This window comes from Diaphorina citri, unplaced genomic scaffold (genome assembly GCF_000475195.1).
Source record: "Diaphorina citri unplaced genomic scaffold, Diaci psyllid genome assembly version 1.1 scaffold256, whole genome shotgun sequence".
Taxonomy (NCBI): domain Eukaryota; kingdom Metazoa; phylum Arthropoda; class Insecta; order Hemiptera; family Psyllidae; genus Diaphorina; species Diaphorina citri.
Genome location: NW_007377693.1, coordinates 90,943 through 113,065, shown reverse-complemented (window position 1 = coordinate 113,065; position 22,123 = coordinate 90,943). Strand labels below are relative to the sequence as shown.

General features: G+C 37.5%; 1 protein-coding gene across 1 annotated transcript in view; it reads right to left on the bottom strand.

The window, feature by feature from the left end:
* The window catches only part of LOC103506712, a 73,298-nt gene extending 70,095 nt beyond the window's left edge, over positions 1-3,203 (bottom strand). Inside the window, exon 1 of the mRNA XM_026821694.1 lies at positions 2,816-3,203. The gene's annotated coding sequence lies outside the window, so the exon portion shown is untranslated. The remainder of the gene's footprint in view (positions 1-2,815) is intronic.
* Positions 3,204-22,123: the final 18,920 nt, after the last annotated feature.

The window sequence follows — 22,123 nt, the reverse complement described above, 5'->3', positions numbered from 1 at the left end:
ATTTGTCGCGACGACCTATGAACTCGAAGCGAGAAAGTTTTAGATAACACTTCAGTCGATCATTTAAGACCAGTTTTATCGTCACCTATGTTAAGCTACGCCGAGCAAGGCCAATAAATGGATGGGTGACTTAAAGGAATAAAGGGAGAACGGGCTCTAGCATTACATCATTACATGAAAGTAAAATCAAATCAAGAATGATAATAAACTGAATATTAAACAAATTAGGTAGGTACATAGGTACCTACTGATTTTCTCTAACCACGATCGAATAAACTATGGGCTAAAAAATTCCCGGAGGGACGGGCCCAGCTTGTTATATCAGTGGTACTTAAAATTTACCAGCCTAGTCAGCTTGGAGGGTAGAGCGTCTACCTTGTAAGCACTAGGTCGCGGGTTCGATTCCCGCCCGGGGCGGATTTTATCCTAAATAAGCTTTGTTCGCTGAACGGCTAGCTTTTTTTCATCCTGAGTTCCTTCTCTCTTCGATTTCGGGACGATAAGACCTTTTCAAGTTTGCAGTTACAGTTCCCTCTATGAAACTTCTACGAAAAAAAGTAGCTTAATTTTTATTCTGGCGTATGTTCCTATTCAAGGTTTACGAACCCCCATGAAACTTATGCAGCCTATCCTACGTCAGCCCTATAAAACTTGAATGATGTAACGCCTCTTACATAGGGATCAGGAAGATCTATTGTTCCCCTAATAATCTAAAATCGTACTTAAACTTTACCAGCCTAGTCAGCTTGGAGGGTAGAGCGTCTGCCTTGTAAGCACTAGGTCGCGGGTTCGATTCCCGCCCGGGGCGGATTTTATCCTAAATAAGCTTTGTTCGCTGAACGGCTAGCTTTTTTTCATCCTGAGTTCCTTCTCTCTTCGATTTCGTGACGATAAGACCTTTTCAAGTTTGCAGTTACAGTTCCCTCTATGAAACTTCTACGAAAAAAAGTAGCTTATTTTTTATTCTGGCGTATGTTCCTATTCAAGGTTTACGAACCCCTATGAAACTTGAATGATGTAACGCCTCTTACATAGGGATCAGGAAGATCTATTGTTCCCCTAGTAATCTAAAATTTACCCACAGATCTTACCCACAAAAGAGTAGGAAATTGCCTACAGAACAGTAGAAACTTAGACAAAAACAATATAGGAGTAGGTACCACAAACATATTCTTGGCTTGCCCACCCCAAGCTTTGCGGTCAAAGTACGTGGCTCACAACTTGAAAGTTGTGGCTTTGATACCCGCATAACCTTGTTTTCAGAGGACTCTTGTGTCTTTTTTTTTGAAGAGGATTGACAGAGGAAACTGCAACTGCTATGGTCTTGTCGTCCCGAAATCGAAATTTATCTCTCTGCGCTTCCATCGGACTCAAAGAGATATAGGTATCTAGGTTCGGTACCTACCTATAAACTAAAATAATAATAAATAATTATAATAGTTGGCAAAAATTGTCACCTCTGTGGGGAGTCTGAAACTCGAGTCTCGAGTCTCTCGATTGCAAAACCGGTAAGCGGACCACGCTGGGAATGTTTGATCGAACGAAGTGAAGTCTAAGTTTCGAATATTTTTATAAGTTTAGGTGTACATATTTTCCTTTAGGGAAACTTTCGGAAACGGAATCTGGGAATGTTTGATCGAACGAAGTGAAGTCTAAGTTTCGAATATTTTTATAAGTTTAGGTGTACATATTTTCCTTTAGGGAAACTTTCGGAAACGGAAGCGGTTCCCTTTTGGAAATCTGAATGGCGCCTTACACCTGTACTAAACCATAGGAAATCCAAGATGGCGGAATCGGTTCCGTTTCATATGTTTGTCTTTACATGTTACGGGATAACTTGCGAACCAGGAAGAAGCGATAGGTCACGGGATCGACTCCCGCCCGGGTCGGATTTTATCCTAAACAGATAAAGTTCGTTTTTAGAACGGCTGGCTTTCTTCTATCCTGTCTTCCTCTCTTCGATTTAGGAAGGATAAGAAATTTGCTATTAAAACATAAAAAAAAGATAAAACATAAAAAAACAGATCCTGCTGAAATCTTGTAAGTTATCTTCTCGTCATCTCGTGTGAAGTGAGAGATGAGATGGAATCAGATAATAGGTCACCAAACAGCTGACTTGAACCTATCTTGGTCATCACTCATCAGGCTTCTTAATATTCTCAAATTACTATAACCAGGTTCGATTTCCTGTACTAAACCATAGGAAATCCAAGATGGCGGAATCGGTTCCGTTTCATATGTTTGTCTTTACATGTTACGGGATAACTTGCGAACGAGGAAGAAGCGATAGGTCACGGGATCGACTCCCGCCCGCTGTCTTCCTCTCTTCGATTTAGGAAGGATAAGAAATTTGCTATTAAAACATAAAAAAAAAAAGATAAAACATAAAAACATAAAAAAACAGATCCTGCTGAAATCTTGTAAGTTATCTTCTCATCATCTCGTGTGAAGTGAGAGATGAGATGGAATCAGATAATAGGTCACCAAACAGCGGACTTGAACCTATCTTGGTCATCACTCATCAGGCTTCTTAATATTCTCAAATTACTATAACCAAGTTCGATTCTCTGGGCAGATTTTATCTTCAACAAATAAGGTTCGTTCTCAGAAAGGTTGGCTGTCTCCTATCCTGTCCTCTGTCTCTCTTCCCTATCGGGACGATAAGACCTTAACAGTTCCCTCTATCAAACCTCTTTGTTTTTAAGTTTAGGGGCCATTTGAATTGTGCCGAAATAGGTACCTACCTATATCAAAAGTTTAATACTACGGTGGTATGTAGGAAATTACAAAGTTTAGAGAGAAAAAAAAAACTTACCGAAATTGCAATAATCCAAGAAGATCTGTGTTATCCACATGTAAAGGTCGAAGTGCTGGATTTAGGTAATCCTTTGCCAAAAGTCCAGCCGGTTCAGTAAAAAACTGACAACGGCGATCCTGAGAGAAATTTTGTAAGCAACAAAATACACGAGAGAGAACACAACTTACAAAATTTTCACTCAAAAAAGATTGTAGGTAATGGATTTTGTAAACACACGAAAAATAAATCGGTAAAAATAGGTCGGTAGGTAAAAGAGACTTTCTACTCTTTCTAGTCAAAAAACTGAAAAATCACAGTAAAATTTCAGCTAAAAAAATTCACACACGGCAAAATCTCAAATAAATTACACCTTACTCAAAGAACAAAACACAGGCAATTTTTAATCTAAAAAATAAAGCTTGGTAAAAGAGACTTTCTACTCTTTCTAGTCAAAAAACTGAAAAATCACAGTAAAATTTCAGCTAAAAAAATTCACACACGGCAAAATCGCAAATAAATTACACGTTACTCAAAGAACAAAACACAGGCAATTGTTAATCTAAAAAATAAAGCTCGACACACGGCAAAATCGCAAATAAATTACACGTTACTCAAAGAACAAAACACAGGCAATTGTTAATCTAAAAAATAAAGCTCGAAAAAAAGAAAAATCAAGGCAAAATACACGAAGCAAAACTAAAAAGCACCGAAATATTGAATTTTTAATTATTTAAAAACAATTCGGTGATTTTTTTTTTCACAACAAAAAATTACAAAAAACAGCCACAATATTTTGTTTTCGCGATGTAGTCTGCTGTAGAGCCAATACACCTCTGAAGATCAGACTGAACTGAACTGAGGTGAACTTAGAACTATAGAGAAGTACCTACCTGGCATAGAACTATAGAGCAGTATCTGGCATAATATTATTATAACTGGCATCTAGATAAACTGGCAGAGGAAATCAAGGCAAAATACACGAAGCAAAACTAAAAAGCACCGAAATATTGAATTTTTAATTATTTAAAAACAATTCGGTGATTTTTTTTCACAACAAAAAATTACAAAAAACAGCCACAATATTTTGTTTTCGCGATGTAGTCTGCTGTAGAGCCAATACACCTCTGAAGATCAGACTGAACTGAACTGAGGTGAACTTAGAACTATAGAGAAGTACCTGGCATAGAACTATAGAGCAGTATCTGGCATAATATTATTATAACTGGCATCTAGATAAACTGGCAGAGGTAACTGGAAGGTATCCTGGTACCTACGCTAGGGCAGAGTTGCAGCTTGCACACTTGCAGGGTCGGCATTGCCTATTAGATGTCTTGTTCTTGTCAATAAAAGTGAAAAGGTTAGTGGATTCTTCTCGATTTCAGTTGATCTTCAATTGCGGACTTAGTGGAGAGAAAGTTACAGTTTTTTACCTACAAATTTGATTAAACTTTGGTTAAAGTAGGTACACAGGTATCCACTAGGTTGCTGTTTGATTTCATCAGTAGTGGTTTAATATGATAAAATTGATATGATAACGAGTGGATCTGTATAATAACTAGTGGATAGTGGATCTGTATATCCAATCCACAATTGAATTTTCGACCTTTTACAGTTATTTTTTCGGAGTTTTGACCTCAGATTTGGATTTTTCCCAAATTTTTACATAGGAATCGACCACTTTATTTATAATTTTTACCCATTTGCAACTGCTCCATTGCTCTCCCTATTTGATATTCTTTTTCTCTCCTCCTCCTCCTCCTCCTGCTCCTCCTCTTCCTCGTTTCCTTTTTGGCTTGTGACATTCGGCTAAGGTCATATCATCAGGATTTCCCCACTTTGCCTCTTTTCCCTGGGATTTCAATCAACTTTTTCGACTTTCGTTCCCTCTTCTTTTTCTTCGCCCCACTTAGTTACTTGGTTCTTTTCCTTCATTTGTTTGACATAAAAAAAAAACTTTTCACTTAAGCCTTAAAGATCCTCTCCTGTTTCTCTCTTCTTTCTCTCTTCTTTCTCTCTCTTCCCTGGTAGATGTATGTACCTAATTTTCTCCTCTTTCTCTCTCACACACATAAGACCTAATCCGCCTCACATCTTAGTGCAGACTTTCTTCCCTCTCTCTCTTTCTCTCTATCTCTATCTCCTTCTCTCTATTTCTTTCTTCATATTATATTTCAAACTTTTCACGACAATATCACAACATAGTCTTCCAAGTATCCCATTTTTCTTTTCAACTCTTTTTACTTTCCTTATTTTTATCTCTTTCTTCTTCTTCTTCTTTTTCAATTTAAATTCGTTTTCAAAAGCCGTGTTCGTTTCCGCCGGATTTTATCTATTCATATCTTTCTCTCTCACACTCTCCCTGGCTCAATCTCCCTCTTCTCTCGATATTTTCAGCTCATTGCTCGCCAAATTTCAGGCGGAAATAAGAGGAGGCTCTAAAAGTTTTTGATTCTGATGGATTTATCGATTTCTTCTTTTTTTGTGAACGCCTGGAAACTAATTCACATATGCAATGTGCAAAGTAGACTCGTATCTAAGTTTTTGAAAGACTTTTGTATGAACGCCTGAAAACTATTTACGTATGCAATGTGCCAAGTAGACTCGTGCTTTCTTGAATAAACACCTAGGTACCTACATACCAGTCAGTTGGCGGGTAACGTGTGTTCCTTATAAGAGGTAGTTTGCAGGTTCGATTTACAGTTATAATATATAAATATAAAGTTGCTTGCAGGAATGCAGACCATTTACGTATGTAGGTACTACGAGTATTTTTAGGTACCTACCTAGATAAACGGGTTTGTATAATTATTTATTTTTCCGCAGAGTGACTTGTCTGAATTGGAAAGCTAAATTAAATTCATTTAGTTTATTGCATTAAAAAAATAGCTAGCGAGAGAGAGAGCGTGTGTTCCTTATAAGAGCTAGTTTGCAGGTTCGATTTACAGTTATAATATATAAATATAAAGTTGCTTACAGGAATGCCGCCCATTTACGTATGGTACTACGAGTATTTTTAGGTACCTATATAAACGGGTTTGTAATTATTATTTATTTTATCCGCAGAGTGACTTGTCCGAATTGGAAAGCTAAATTAAATTCATTTAGTTTATTGCATTAAAAAAATAGCTAGCGAGAGAGAGAGAGAGAGCAAGCTGCAAATTGCTATTGGCAATTAATTCAGATATTGGCACATACAGCTTGACAATATTGACCCTACATAAATCTCAGCTCTCTCTCTCTCTTTTCGCCTTCCTTACTTCCTCTTTCTTTCTCTCTCTCTCTCTCTTTCCTCTCAAAATAAGTTTTCCTCTCTCTATTTTACTGAATTGAATGGGAATTAATTTAGTAAAATCTACCCATTTTGTTGCTACCTTTTACGAATCGGATGTATAGAAAATAGTAAATTCTATTACTTCTATTAGTTCTATTGAAAATAGTTAATTGGAAATTTATGTTTCGGTAATGCACTGATTTCATTATAAACGCAGGTCGTGGTAGTATTAGGTAGCTATTATATGTACAAAATAATAACGTTAATAATATAGGTTTTATCTATAATTATTATTTTATGTACCTAATACTTACCTACACAATTTTGTTAAAATAAATTTTAATTTGAGGAAAGATTAGATGATTTTTTTTTAATTATCGGTAGCTATATATATGTACAAAATAATAACGTTAATAATATAGGTTTTATCTAATTATTATTTTATGTACCTAATACTTACCTACACAATTTTGTTAAAATAAATTTTAATTTGAGGAAAGATTAGATAATTTTTTTTTTCAATTATTTATATTTGAAAAGGTTGGATAGAAGGCTGCAAACAGCGGATGTCTTATCGTCCCGTAATCAAAGAGAGAAGGAGTCAAAGATTATGACAGGACAGGAGAGAAAGCCAGCCGTTCCTAGAACGAACCTTCTTTGCTTGTTTACCAAAATATCCGCTGCTTGAAGTAAGTTAGGTACATAGAAACTTATGAAGTGATGTTATCAAATGAAGGTAAGGAAGGAATGGAGAGAGAGAGAAAGGGGAAGAGATAGAGAGAGAGGGAGAGAGAGAGAGAGAGAGAGAGAAGGAAAAGGAGAAGTAGACATGGAAAAAAGAGAGAAAAGTGTAAGGCTAAAATTAAGAGACAGAAAAAAAGAAGATAAGAAAGGGAGGCAGAAAGAGAGGAGAGGAAGGAATAAGAGCAGAAGAAAATTGGGGAGACAGATATGGAGAGGAAGTAAAAACTAGACTGGCGAGATAGAGAAGGAGGAATGAGAAAATGAAGGAGAAATAAGGGAGGCGAGAGAGAGAGAGAGAGAGGAAGAGAGTAAAATAGATAGGAACAGAGTGACAGACAGACGACACCGAAGCGAATACATCAATAGCCCGTCCCTTGTACCTTTTTTTATTACTATCGTAATAATAAAGGAAGGACGGGCTAAAAATGTAGAAATCGAGTGTCGACAGTAAATGCAAACATTTCCTCCTCCCTCCTCCCTCTTACTTCTCATTCCCCAATGTGGCATTTTTCCTCCCTCCCTCAATATGTGGAGTCCCAATGCAAACATCACAAATGTACTGACATAGAAGGTACCCAATATCTATTTGTACATGTACCTATACATAGAATATATATACATGGGTATATTTGTACATAGAGTACCCCAAGGATTACCCATAAAAAAAAAAAAAAAAAAAAAAAAAAAAAAAAAAATTACACCATTGGGGTCGGTTGATAAAAATCCCATGGTATTAGGAAGGGAGAACGATTTTTTTCCCCACACCTCACGAAGTGATGAGGGACTTTGAATTTCGTTAAATTTTTAATTCCCTTACCTCCTCGTTTTTTTCCCCCTTTCTTCCCTCCCTATTCTTCCTCTTACCCTTTCTTTTTCTCTCCCATCCTTTTTCTTTCTCTCACTCTTCCTCTCTCCTTTTCTCCCTCTCTCCCTGTCCTTTCTCCCCCTTCCAATCCTCCCTCTCTCCCTTCCTTCTCTCCTTTTTCCCTCATTCTCTCCCCCTCCCATGCTCCCCCCCATTTTAATTTCCCGCACAGTAAATTCCTGAATATCAGGTTTCCCCCGCGGGGAATAAAATTACACCCAATCATTTCTGCATGGCTGAATTTTTCGTAATTTCGATGGCAATTTTTCGACGGCAATACAAAGGGACGGCGGGCGGCCTAGCATCAGTAATTCGCATGATTTTAAATTTCCCGCACAGTAAATTCCTGAATATCAGGTTTCCCCCGCGGGGAATAAAATTACACCCAATCATTTCTGCATGGCTGAATTTTTTGTAATTTCGATGGCAATTTTTCGACGGCAATACAAAAGGACGGCGGGCGGCCTAGCATCAGTAATTCGCATGATTTTACTGAATTGAATGGGAATTAATTTAGTAAAATCTACCCATTTTGTTGCTACCTTTTACGAATCGGATGTATAGAAAATTGTAAATTCCATTACTTCTATTAGTTCTATTGAAAATAGGTAATTGGAAATTTATGTTTCGGTAATGCACTCATTTCATTTTAAACGTAGGTCGTGGTAGTAGGTAGCTATGTAGGGACCAACGGAATTTTTCTTTTTCTTCTACGACTTCTAGATCCCGAGATAAATCGATTTAAAAAAATACCGGTAAATCGTGAACTTTGATGTCACAGCATACGCTCCCGTACACGATGACGTCACATCAAATGTCCCGAGCAAAGCTCCCTCGCAGGCAACATATTAATGTGTTTGTCCGCATACTTTCTGCGCATTTCTTTCTGCTCCTCCGCAAACGTGCTTGCATACTGGCACTACCTAGCGGACGAAAAAAACAACTGTGTAAAGTCTGACGTCACACATATTTGAACTCTTTCATTATAACGGAAAATAAAAATTGAATTTTCGACCTATTACAGTTATTTTTTCGAAGTTTTGACCTCAGATTTGGATTTTTCCCTACTTTTTACGTAGGAATCGACCAATTATAATAATAATTTTTACCCATTTGCAACTGCTCCATTCTTCTCTTCTCTTATGTTCTATTGTAAGTTACAATTTGCAACCTAATTTACCTAATCCAGGAATGGTTTAACGTCCAACAGAATCCGACCCTGTGCTATTTTCGGGCCTGAATCCTCTACATTACACTTTCTGATAAGGGCTTTATATTACCCAGTCCTTGATGAAGTCTATACCTACATAGGTATTAAAATTATAAAGGCTATAGATCTATGTATGTATATTGTATATGCCTATATGTTTGTATAGGATCTCGATATTATAATAGGCTTTAGTTTATAGTTTATTTATCCCTGATAAGTAGAAGGAATTTAAGACTCATTTACCTATACCTTCCTATACAATATTCCTTCTTCCATATCCCTTTCTCAAAAGGGATTTTAGGTTAATAACTTTCTAGCTTCCTTCTTGATTAAGGATTTACTGTGATGTTGATGTCCTTTATCAGTTTCGTATTAAGGATTGACCTAAATACGTTCATTGATCCTTCAATACAAATTTGGAAATACCTACCTATAGTGGAGGTGTTCCAGCCTCCATTGAAGGTATAGGTGGTTTGGAGATTAGTGCGACTGCCTTTGTAAGCGCTTGAACAGAAACTTTATAATAAACAGGTTAAGGTTTTCAGAACGGCTGGTCTATCTTGTCTTTTTTTTTTAGAGGTTTGACAGAGGGAACTGTAACTGCTATGGTCTTGATTTTGATGCCAGACCAGAATCATTTTCGGTCCTCCTCTCTTTGATTTCGGGACGGACGATACTTGCTGGAGGTCTTTTTTCCTCTATCTTTAACCCATCCTTTATCCTTTAACCCATGTATTATTCTTTAACCCATCAAATATACGAGACCTTGTTTAGACTGCTGGGGTAAAGGGACTTTTCAGTCCTATTCTATTCTATCTCTCATTGTTACATTTTTCCTTTATCAGACCTAATGTAGGTTATAGGAAAAGGAATTTAAGACTGAGACGTGAAGCTTCGCCACACTGACGCCAAAAGAGGAAGCACCAAGACAAACATTTATATTCGAGAAAGTCGCCCTCCGCTTTGTAATGTGCGGTGAAATTAATCTTCTTGAAAATTGGGAGATAATCTTTATCTCCCTCTTACTTTTACCTCCCTCTATCTCCCTCCTCTCTTTTTCCTCTCCTTCTCTCCTCCTCCTCCTCCTCCTTTATATATCCTCTCTCTCTATCTCCTTACTCCGTCTCTCTCTTCCCTTCTCCCTTTATTCTCCTCATCGTTCTCCTCTCTTTCTGTAATTCTTCTTCTTGAAAATTGGGAGATAATCTTTATCTCCCTCTTACTTTTACCTCCCTCTATCTCCCTCCTCTCTTTTTCCCCTCCTTCTCTCTTCCTTTATATATCCTCCTCTCCCTCCATCTCCTTACTCTGTCTCTCTCTTCCCTTCTCCTCCCTTTATCTTATTTCCTCCCCCTGCTCTTTCCTTTTCTCCTCCTCCTCCTAATCCTTGCTATTCTCCTTCCTTCTGTTCTTCTCTCCCTCCTTTCCTCTGTTCCTCTTTTCTTCCTTTCTCCTTCCTTTATTCTCCTCTCTTTCTGTAATTCTTTTACCTCTTTCTGTTCTTCGCTCCCTAACTTTTCCTCCCGCCTCTTCCTCTTTTTCTTCTTCTTTCCCTCTCCTCTTCTTCTTCTTCTACCTACCTCCTCTGCCTTTATTTCTCTATCTTCCCTTCTCAAGGCTCTTTCCACCCTTTTTCCTTTCTCACTCCTCCTCTTTCTCAATTCTCTTCTCACTTCTTCTTCTTCTCCCTCTTGCTTTTCCCTCCTGCTCCCTAACTTTTCCTCCCGCCTCTTCCTCTTTTTCTTCTTCTTTCCCTCTCCTCTTCTTCTTCTTCTACCTACCTCCTCTGCCTTTCTTTCTCTATCTTCCCTTCTCAAGGCTCTTTCCACCCTTTTCCTTTCTCACTCCTCCTCTTTCTCAATTCTCTTCTTTCACTTCTTCTCCCTCTTGCTTTTCCCTCCCCTTTCTCTTTTCCTCTCCTTCGTTCTTCTCTTCTTCATCCTCTTTTTGTCAAAATAAAATTTTACTTTTCTCTATCATTTCTCTCTTTCTCTCTCGCACACACAAACTCTTTCCAATTTTCCGTTTAGTATCCCATTTTTCTTTTCAACTCTTTTTACTTTCCTTATTTTTATCTCTTTCTTCTTCTTCTTCTTTTTCAATTTAAATTCGTTTTGAAAAGCCGTGTTCGTTTCCGCCGGATTTTATCTGTTCATCTTTCTCTCTCACACTCTCCCTGGCCCAATCTCCCTCTTCTCTCGATATTTTCAGCTCATTGCTCGCCCAAATTTCAGCCGGAAATAAGAGGCTCTAAAAGTTTTTGATTCTGATAGATTTTATCGATTTCTTCTTTTTTTGTGAACGCCTGGAAACTAATTCACATATGCAATGTGCACAGTAGACTCGTATCTAAGTTTTTGACAGACTTTTGTATGAACGCCTGAAAACTATTTACGTATGCAATGTGCCAAGTAAACTCCTGCTTTCATCAATAAACACCTACCTACATACCAGTAGTTGGCGGGTAGCGTGACTGTATGAAGCTTAGAATAAGGTCCTGAGGGATAAAGAATATGAAGCTTAGTTTAAGAGGTCCTGAGGGAAAAGTGGGAATATAGTGGTTAGGTTAGGTTAAGGTCCTGAGGGATAAGGGAACATAATGGTTAGGTTAGAATAAGGTCCTGCGAAGCGAATACAATAGTCCGTCCCTTATACCTTTTTATTACCATTGTAATAATAAAGGAAGGACGGACTAAAAACAAGTTAGTTCTGGAAGGTATCCTGGTACCTACGCTAGGGCAGAGTTGCAGCTTGCACACTTGCAGGGTCGGCATTGCCTATTAGATGTCTTGTTCTTGCCAGAGGAGCAAAGGCACATCCACTAATCTTTTAGTAAATTTGACACATCCACCAATATTCTTTAATAATTAAAATCATATCTCAAATTATTTGTGTCAAGCAGAGAGAGTTTTGTCACAACTTTTATGGGTACGAGTATCACATTATAATTACCTACCTCCTTTGCAATCGATTTCCATATTTCAATAATCATTTTACACTGTTAACATTTGTGGATGGGTGGCCGCCAGTAACCCCTATTGCGGAACAAGGATGCTCCAGCGTTTACATCGTATTAAGCATGGCACTCTGTTTTGGTGAGCATTGCTAAGTGAGCTAAATCGAATCGATGGATAACTGGATAACATCAAACAGATAGGCGATGCTGTCCAATTTTGTATACACCTTATGATGTAAGAGCCAAACCAGGAGAATTGGCCTATCCTGTCTTCCTTCTCTCTTCGATTTCGGGACGATAAGACCATAGCAGTTACAGTTCCCTCTGTCAAACCTCTTAAAAATAAAAATCCTTTGCAATCAATTTCCATATTTCAATAATCATTTTACACTGGTAGTGGTAATCATTGCATTTTTTTTCTCTCTTCAATGTCCGCCACTCATGTTCAGACCATCTGACGTCTGACAGACCTAGGTCTCTAGATTTTTCCTTCGCGCTCAGACTGCCTGACAGCCTGACGGACCCAGGTACCGCGGTCTGCCAGTAGGTCCGAGCCAGAGTGGCGGGTATAATGTACATCGAATATCCTGTTTGAATCAGATTTGATATTTCAGCACATAATTGAATAATGTGATCAAATGATCAATAAAATATAAATTTTATTAGATACCTACCTGCTTATCATCAAATTTGATTGAAAAAAAAAGATGCCAATAAAAGTGAAAAGGTTAGTGGATTCTTCTCGATTTCAGTTGATCTTCAATTGCGGACTTAGTGGAGAGAAAGTTACAGTTTTTTAACCTATAAATTTGATTAAACTTTGGTTAAAGTACACAGGTATCCACTAGGTTGCTGTTTGATTTCATCAGTAGTGGTTTAATATGATAAATTTGATATGATAACTAGTGGATCTGTATATCCAATCCACTAGCGTCTAGTGGTTGAACCAATGCCAATCGACCAATAGACAGATATGAAGTATGAACAGAACTATTCCAAGGCAGAGATGCTACAAATTTGATTAAACTTTGGTTAAAGTACACAGGTATCCACTAGGTTGCTGTTTGATTTCATCAGTAGTGGTTTAATATGATAAAATTGATATGATAACTAGTGGATAGTGGATCTGTATATCCAATCCACTAGCGCCTAGTGGTTGAACCAATGCCAATCGACCAATAGACAGATATGAAGTATGAACAGAACTATTCCAAGGCAGAGATGGTCGAATACTAATTGATATGAAAGTAAGAAGGAAGAAAGATACAAAAAGACAAGAAAGTAAGATACAAAAAGATATCTTTTCTTAATCTGCTATCGCCATTCGGCGTAAGCTAAAGCCGAGAACTCATCAGTTAGACATAGCTCTCAGGTGCTGGCCAAGAATTTGGAAGTGTTATTTAAACTTCAGAGATGGAAATTGTGGAGAAATGAGAACCTGCGTTTTCTATGTAAGATTATGTTTGTGTTGAGTGTTGTTGTGAGCGCCACATGTACATCAAATATCTCAATAGAGCATAACACAATTCCAAGGCAGAGATGGTCGAATACTAATTGATATGAAAGTAAGAAGGAAGAAAGATACAAAAAGACAAGAAAGTAAGATACAAAAAAACATCTTTTCTTAATCTGCTATCGCCATTCGGCGTAAGCTAAAGCCGCTACAACAACAACAACAACAACAAAGTAAGAAGGAGTCAGCTTAGCCTGATTTGTAAGCGCCAGGCCGCGGGTTCGATTCCCGCCAGGAGCGAACTATATCCTGAACCGAAAAGGTTTGTTCTCGGGAACCTAATATAGAAAAGGAGGATAGGATAGTATAGAGGAAAGGCAGCCGTTCCGAGAACGAACCTTATCTGTTATGGATAGGATAAAGTCCGCCTTATTTACACTGCTCGCATATGTCTGATTGTGGTCAAATTCTCAAATTATAGGTATTGATGATGAAATTCCATACCTCGGCTGGGATCGAACCCACGCCCTCCTGTTTACCAGGATCTGCCTTTTTGGTTCTCCTTATCAAGTTGACCCACAGAACTTATACATATAATGACTGCTGAAACCCTCCAAGAGATTATCAAGTTAGTTTGCCGTGCTCCGTAGGTATACTCTATTCGTAGAGGACAATAGGAGGGAAGTATAGGGTGTGGAAAAAGGATCTTCACAACAGCGTCTAGGCCTCCAATGTGCGTCAGACCTAAATGAAAGACGTTCAATAAATTTCTATGCAACTTGTAGGTAGGTTCTGCCTTTTTGGTTCTCCTTATCAAGTTGACCCACAGAACTTATACATATAATGACTGCTGAAACCCTCCAAGAGATTATCAAGTTAAGTTCGCCGTGCTCCGTAGAGGGCAATAGGAGGGAAGTATAGGGTGTGGAAAAAGGATCTCCACAACAGCGTCTAGGCCTCCAATGTGCGTCAGACCTAAATGGTTAGTTCGCCGTGCTCCGTAGGTATACTCTATTCGTAGAGGACAATAGGAGGGAAGTATAGGGTGTGGAAAAAGGATCTTCACAACACCGTCTAGGCTAGGCCTCCATTGTGCGTCAGACCTAAATGAAAGACGTTCAATAAATTTCTATGCAACTTGTAGGTAGGTGGTAGGTCCATTGTGAGGACACGCGGGTTAAACAGCATAAGCCTGGTGTCAGAGCTAAGCAGGATGTGGGGTTACATAAACAATGCACTGCTCATAGGCAGTTAATGATGCTATTATGGTACGCACCTCTGTAGTATCTGTGTAGAAACTTGGTCATTTTGTTATTCGTACTTTAGCCAACACCTTCGAGAAGCTTGAGGTTTGATAGTTCGGACAGTAACTGCTAAAGTCTTATCGTCCCGAAAGCGAAGAGAGAAAGAGGATAAACAATGCACTGCTCATAGGCAGTTAATGATGCTATTATGGTACGCACCTCTGTAGTATCGGTGTAGAAACTTGGTCATTTTGTTAATCGTACTTTAGACAACACCTTCGAGAAGCTTGAGGTTTGATAGTTCGGACTGTAACTGCTAAGGTCTTATCGTCCCGAAAGCGAAGAGAGAAAGAGGAGTGAAACTTGGTCATTTTGTTATTCGTACTTTAGCCAACACCTTCGAGAAGCTTGAGGTTTGATAGTTCGGACTGTAACTGCTAAAGTCTTATCGTCCCGAAAGCGAAGAGAGAAAGAGGAGTAGAGGACAGAATTGTAAGCGCTAGGTCGCGGGTTCGATTCTCACCCAAGGCCTGCTTTATCCTAAACAAGGTTCGTTTTCGAAACGGCTGGCTTTCTTTTATCCTGTCTAATTAAAGTTTCAGAATAGAAATAAAAAATAAAATAAAATTTCATGACAATATTAGGCAGTAAATAAAGGGATTGTTCGAAAAGAAATTTGAAAATAAGGGGGCTCAAAGAAAGTCTTGGTTACTGATGGGGGGTTTGATACCTATTAAGGGAGTGATTAAAAATCGGCCATTAAAATTGATTTTGGCCCTCTAATTTACAGGCTCATGATGAAAGGCCATTTGAGAGATAGAAAACGATCAAAAGGGGACCAATATAGTCAGTCTTCTTCGCTTTTGGGACGATAAGACATTGGCAGTTACAGTTCCCTCTATCAAACCTCTAATCTAAAAAATGCTCATCTCTTTAATCTTCCAAGTTTTGGACAGTAATCAAAACGAAATCAAGACTTGACTAAGTTGACTCCCTATTCCTGTGCCTAAAAGTCCCCTTATTCAACTATTCAATCTAACAATTATAAACCTGCACATTATTGTATAGCATATATTATGGCAGACACGGTGGGCTTATTACAGATTGTATTATTATAGATTATTATATTAGGTACCTACCAAGACTTGACTAAGTTGACTCCCTATTCCTGTGCCTAAAAGTCCCCTTATTCAACTATTCAATCTAACAATTATAAACCTGCACATTTGTATAGCATATATTATGGCAGACACGGTGGGCTTATTACAGATTGTATTATTATAGATTATTATATTAGGTACCTATTATAGATTTAGTTTTAGTTTAGATTAGTACCTACGTAGCCTTAACATTGTACCACATACAATTGTATATTTGTACAAATAAATATTGATTGAATTGATTGTTAGATTAGTACCTACGTAGCCTTAACATTGTACCACATACAATTGTATATTTGTACAAATAAATATTGATTGATTGATTGATTGATACTACTCGAAAGAGGAAGACTTAGTTTTAGTTTAGATTAGTACCTACGTAGCCTTAACATTGTACCACATACAATTGTATATTTGTACAAATAAATATTGATTGATTGAGACCTGCTCTGTGGGATAAAAGTATTGACCAATACATTATCATCAATGTATTTACGTTCATTCTTGAATACTGACTGACGACCGAAAACCTTTTTTTTTCTGTTTCAAGTGGTAATCAACTGAACGGGACGTTTCCTACTGTCCGTAGAAGTAAAGCGCCTTAAAGGAGGGGGAAAAAAACAACTTCAATCCAAAGTTGTCATGTCGAAATATGAATAGCTATAGAGAGTTTAGATAAAAATCAAGAGTTGGAACCCTAATTTCTACAAGACAGTTCAGCTAAAAATCGCACCTACTGTCCGTAGAAGTAAAGCGCCTTAAAGGAGGGGGAAAAAAACAACTTCAATCCAAAGTTGTCATGTCGAAATATGAATAGCTAAAGAGAGTTTAGATAAAAATCAAGAGTTGAAACCCTAATTTCTACAAGACAGTTCAGCTAAAAATCGCAAGACTTAAATCCTAATTTCTACGACACTGAACGGAATTTCTGGCCTCTCCTCGCCCCGTGTCCTACACGACTGATCAAAGCTTCTGGCACTGCACTGTGATCCGAACTCCTACACAAAATTGTCATGTCTTTTAGAACTGTCCGACTTACAGTTGAGAAGTTGCGGTTCCCCTCCATGCGCTTCCATCGGACTTCCCAGTTGACGTGGACTGTAAATCCTAAGTTCTACGACACTCAACGGAATTTCTGGCCTCTCCTCGCCCCGTGTCCTACACGACTGATCAAAACTTCTGGCACTGCACTGTGATCCGAACTCCTACTCGAAATTGTCATGTCCCCCCGCCTGCGTCCCCCTTGGTTGGTAATCTTGTCTCTCCAAATTAGGTAAGAACGAGAACGCTGGCTTGTAGTAACCGTGGTGATAAATAGAATAACAGGGCCGGACGTGATGAATAGAGTAGGGGAACCCAGGGCCGGAAAATTCCCCCCCTAAATAATGTTTAATAAATTCATTCTTTTTTTTAACCAACAAAATTCTTCGATTCTCTGGGCAGATTTTATCTTCAACAAATAAGGTTCGTTCTCAGAAAGGTTGGCTGTCTCCTATCCTGTCCTCCGTCTCTCTTCCCTTTCGGGACGATAGGACCTTAACAGTTCCCTCTATCAAACCTCTTTTTTTTAAAAAAGTTTAGGGGCCATTTGAATTGTGCCGAGGGCCGGACGTGATGAATAGAGTAGGGGAACCCAGGGCCGGAAAATTTCCCCCCTAAATAATGTTTAATAAATTCATTCTTTTTTTTTTAACCAACAAAATTCTTGCTCTCAAGTCAGACTGAAACAAATTTCGGCCAATCAGATTTTTGATATTGATATATTGATGCTTCAGTGCAGTTTTTCTTGCTCTCAAGTCAGACTGAAACAAATTTCGGCCAATCAGATTTTTGATATTGATGCTTCAGTGCAGTTTGAGAGCGATTTTTTTTTCAAGGTCTCGAAATCAAAGAGAGAAGGAATAGAGCCCGCGGATGGGTTTTGTTCATACAGCGTCTGTTTTTCATTCCTACGCCGCATCGATGCGGCGTTCACTCTGCATCAGGAGTGGGGGTAAAATGACAAGCAACTAAGAAAGGATAATTGAAATACATAATTACAAATATCAATCGAACTGATGCGGACACCTTGAAAGTTGTACTTTATATTATGTTTGTATTGTAGTATTGTACACAATTATTATTTTAGTAATTGTCCACACCATTTCGATTGATATTTATCTAAAATGTTTACAATACCGCTGCCACCCATCAACCGTGTCCCAGTTTGAGAGCGATTTTTTTTTTCAAGGTCTCGAAATCAAAGAGAGAAGGAATCGAGCCCGCGGATGGGTTTTGTTCATAGTTCATACAATGGGGTGTTTGTTACTCTTGACACATCTCTAAAGTTAATTTCTAAACACCCTCTATGTATATTTATCTTGTGTATTTTGAAGCGTTGACGCTAAAGTAGGGGAAGTGGAATGAAAAACACGCGTCGGGTTCGCATCGCACCCACGTCGGAATGAAAAACAGACCTACAATGGGGTGTTTGTTACTCTTGACACACCTCTAAAGTTAATTTTTATACACCCTCTATGTATATTTGGGCCGGACGTGATGAATAGAGTAGGGGAACCCAGGGCCGGAAAATTTCCCCCCTAAATAATGTTTAATAAATTCATTCTTTTTTTTTAACCAACAAAATTTTTGCTCTCAAGTCAGACTGAAACAAATTTCGGCCAATCAGATTTTTGATATTGATGCTTCAGTGCAGTTTGAGAGCGATTTTTTTTTTCAAGGTCTCGAAATCAAAGAGAGAAGGAATAGAGCCCGCGGATGGGTTTTGTTCATACAAATGGGGTGTTTGTTACTCTTGACACACCTCTAAAGTTAATTTTTAAACACCCTCTATGTATATTTATCTTGTGTATTTTGAAGATCTTGTGGACACCCTGTATATGTATCTCTCTCAGGAATCTCATGGAAGAGGTGCATACCTTCGTCCTTCCATTACATATTTTTAGAAATCAATTTGCATTCCAAGAGAATATTATGTTTTATAAGTATCTCTCTCAGGAATCTCATGGAAGAGGTGCATACCTTCGTCCTTCCATTACATATTTTTAGAAATCAATTTGCATTCCAACAGAATATTATGGTTTTCTTTTGTCTCTTTTGTATCCCGGAGAAGAAATGATTGTTTCCATTTAATAAATACTTGCCAATCTTGGCAGCGGACTAAATTCAATTAAAGATGGGAATTGAAGAAAAAAATCGCCGGAAAACCAGTCTGAGATGATTATTTTTGAAGAAGAAAAAAAATGGAGACCTCAAATGACCTCATGTATGACTCACATTGACTCTGATTATTATTGACCGGGTACTGACTACTATTATGTTTTTCTTTTGTCTCTTTTGTTTCCCGGAGAAGAAATGATTGTTTCCATTTAATAAATACTTGCCAATCTTGGCAGCGGACAAAATTCAATTAAAGATGGGAATTGAAGAAAAAAATCGCCGGAAACCCAGTCTGAGATGATTATTTTTGAAGAAGAAAAAAAAAATGGAGACCTCAAATGACCTCATGTATGACTCACATTGACTCTGATTATTATTGACTGTAAACAAAATAGAATAGAATATACCTTGTTTATCCTGCTCGAATGAGACTAAAAAGTCCCTTTATCCCAGCAGTCTAAAAAGGTCTCGTTTATTTTATGGGTTTAATATTGTACAATGCTTAGTTATTACTATAGACCTTGCTTAATTTAAAAAAAAAATTGGTAGGTATGCCAAAATATCTCGAGAACGGTATGAGCTAGACTAGACATCCTAATGATAGAACTGAAGAGGCATTTACCTAACTTACTTCTCTGCAGAAATCCTCTTAAAATCCATCTTACTTTCTAAATTGCTCGTCGAAATCTTCGAATAAGTCCTCAGGGAATTTTACTTTGAATAATAATTGCTGTACAAAATAATTCTATTAGAATTCTAATCTACCTACAGTTATTCTTCTTCTTCTTCTTCTTCTTCTTCTTCTTCTTCTTCTTCTTCTTCTTCTTTCATCTCCAAAGAAAAACCATCTCCAAAGAAGTTGTTTTATTAGCTTAGGAGATGTATTATGTTTATTATTAATGTGTAAAAAATAAAATGTTACCATGTTTCAATTCAATTCAATTCTTCTTCTTCTTCTTCTTCTTCTCCTCCTCCTTCTCCTCCTCCTCTTCTTCCGTCTCTTCTACCAAATGCACCTCTTCCTCCTCCGTTTCTACTATACTATACAATAAAAAAAAGAACCTCACACTCTAAAAAGAAACAGGCAGAAACACAACTCACCTCATTAGTTGAGGGTTAAATAACGAAACGATACAGAGTACCTAATAAGAGCAGCAGCAGAAGTAGCAAAAACTCGGAGCTTGCATTTTGCACGGTACAAAATATGATGCTCCTTGCACAAAATTATTCCACGATAAATTGCTGACTTGAGGGGAAAAATAAAATATACGATAACCTAGGTAAATATGTACCATAATATATGTGCATACCATACGATCAAATGGGTACCTATGTACCGTAAAATAGGTATGAACGTACGATAAAACAGGTACCTATGCAATCTTAGGGAAAAAACCGTAAAAACGGAGTCTGTGTACCTTTCTCCTTTAAATATGTATGTTATGTACTCGTATAACTTCATTTATGATTACAAATTCACTAAGGTACGTTAGGTATGCCTGCGGGTTTAACATGTTGGTGTGTCACTTGAGTGTTTTTGTGACTGGCTCTGTATTCTATAGCAATAATGCTGCCATAAAAAAATCAAGGATAAATTTTTAAAACTAACATAATAATAGGTTAGGTACCTAACCAATTTAAAAAAAAGTCTGAAAAGGTTCTATCTATGGCTTCAGCACGCAAATGAGTAAATTCATGATTTAGATTTATTTTATTCAAATACAATCGCAAGCAACTTGCTCTTTATTTAACAGTAACAAATGGCATGATTTAGATTTAGATTTGGTTTGAGGATTTTTTTTTCTTCTTTTTTTTCGTTGAAACACCCTGTACAAATAAAAAGGCCGGACAAATGCCAAGTGCAGGTTTGAAAATTCAATAATAACAAGTGGGGGAAAAACATTGTTTTTGAAAAAAACTATTTGCGATAAGCTACCAGAGGATGAAAGGGATTTTTTACCTGCCTATAACATTCATACCTATTATCTTATCGTACGTTTAAGTGAAATTACAGCACGAGGAAAATCCCATTGTAAAAATTCCCCATGAGTGGGGAATTGGTAATTGTGGGAAGGTTACAGTCAAAGTTAATTTTCCCGCGAGAGATTGAGACCCTCCTAGTTAGAGTGGATTGTTGAGTAAAGTTAAAGTTGATTTTATTATTTTACACGTAATTTTTTATGGTAACAACACTGAGGTTGGCTTAAAAGATTATTTCAAGAGAGAGAGAGAGAGAGAGAGAGAGAGAGAGAGATAAAAGGAAACGAGGAGAGAGAAATAAAGGGTAGAGAGAGAGAGAGAAAGAGAGAGAGAGATAAAAGGAAACAAGGAGAGAGAGAAATAAAGGGTAGAGAGGGAGAGATAGAGAGAGAGAGAGGCAGAAATACACAGTAAGTGATAAAATAAGAATGAAAGAAAGAGAAGGAATAGGAAAAGACACAAACAGGATTGAAGGAATTCAATTCAAATAATCTTATAACTGAGAGAGGTGGAAGAAAAGCGAGGGTAAAAAGAGAGGATATAGAGAGAGAGGGAGGGAAAGAGAGAGAGAGAGGAAAAGAGAGAGATAAAGGGGGAGGAAGAGAGAGAAATGATGAGGGAGGTAAAATGACACATTTCAAGTTTTCGACGAGTAATTCAATACGACAAAAGATGACAGCTTGGTTATTATTATTATTATTATTATTATTATTATTACCCACCTACCTATTACCTATCGACCCTTGCAGAAAATGGAGAAATTGCGCCTATCACTATAAGGGTCTGCTGTCTTCTAAAATAAATCATCTTAATTATTAATTTTCGTGTCTTTTATTTCTGGTATCTTTAGGCTATGAGATTGAGAAAATAAATCATTTTAATAAATTTATCTTTAGTACCTATTTTCATTCAATTTGCATCTACTTTGAATTTAGTGAGAGGAAATGGCGAAGATTTTTCGGTCCTCTTCAAATTGTAATTAGACATTTGAAAGATATGGCCCACGGTTCTCTTTCTCTCTCTCTCTTTCTCTCTCTCTTTCTTTCTTTCTTTCTCTCTTTCATCTATTTTACTTTCTATGAAAGGGTACCTCAGTTCTTAGCGGGTCCCTCGAGAATTAAATTTTCCATAAATTTTTGTTCGGTATTGGGTAAATAGGTATTAGGCATATAATGGAGCAGTTGCAATTGGAAAAATATTTTTAATACCTAAAAGGTCGATTCCTACGTAAAAAGTTCAAATCTGAAAAATCCAAATCTGAGGTTAAAACTCCTAAAAAGTAAC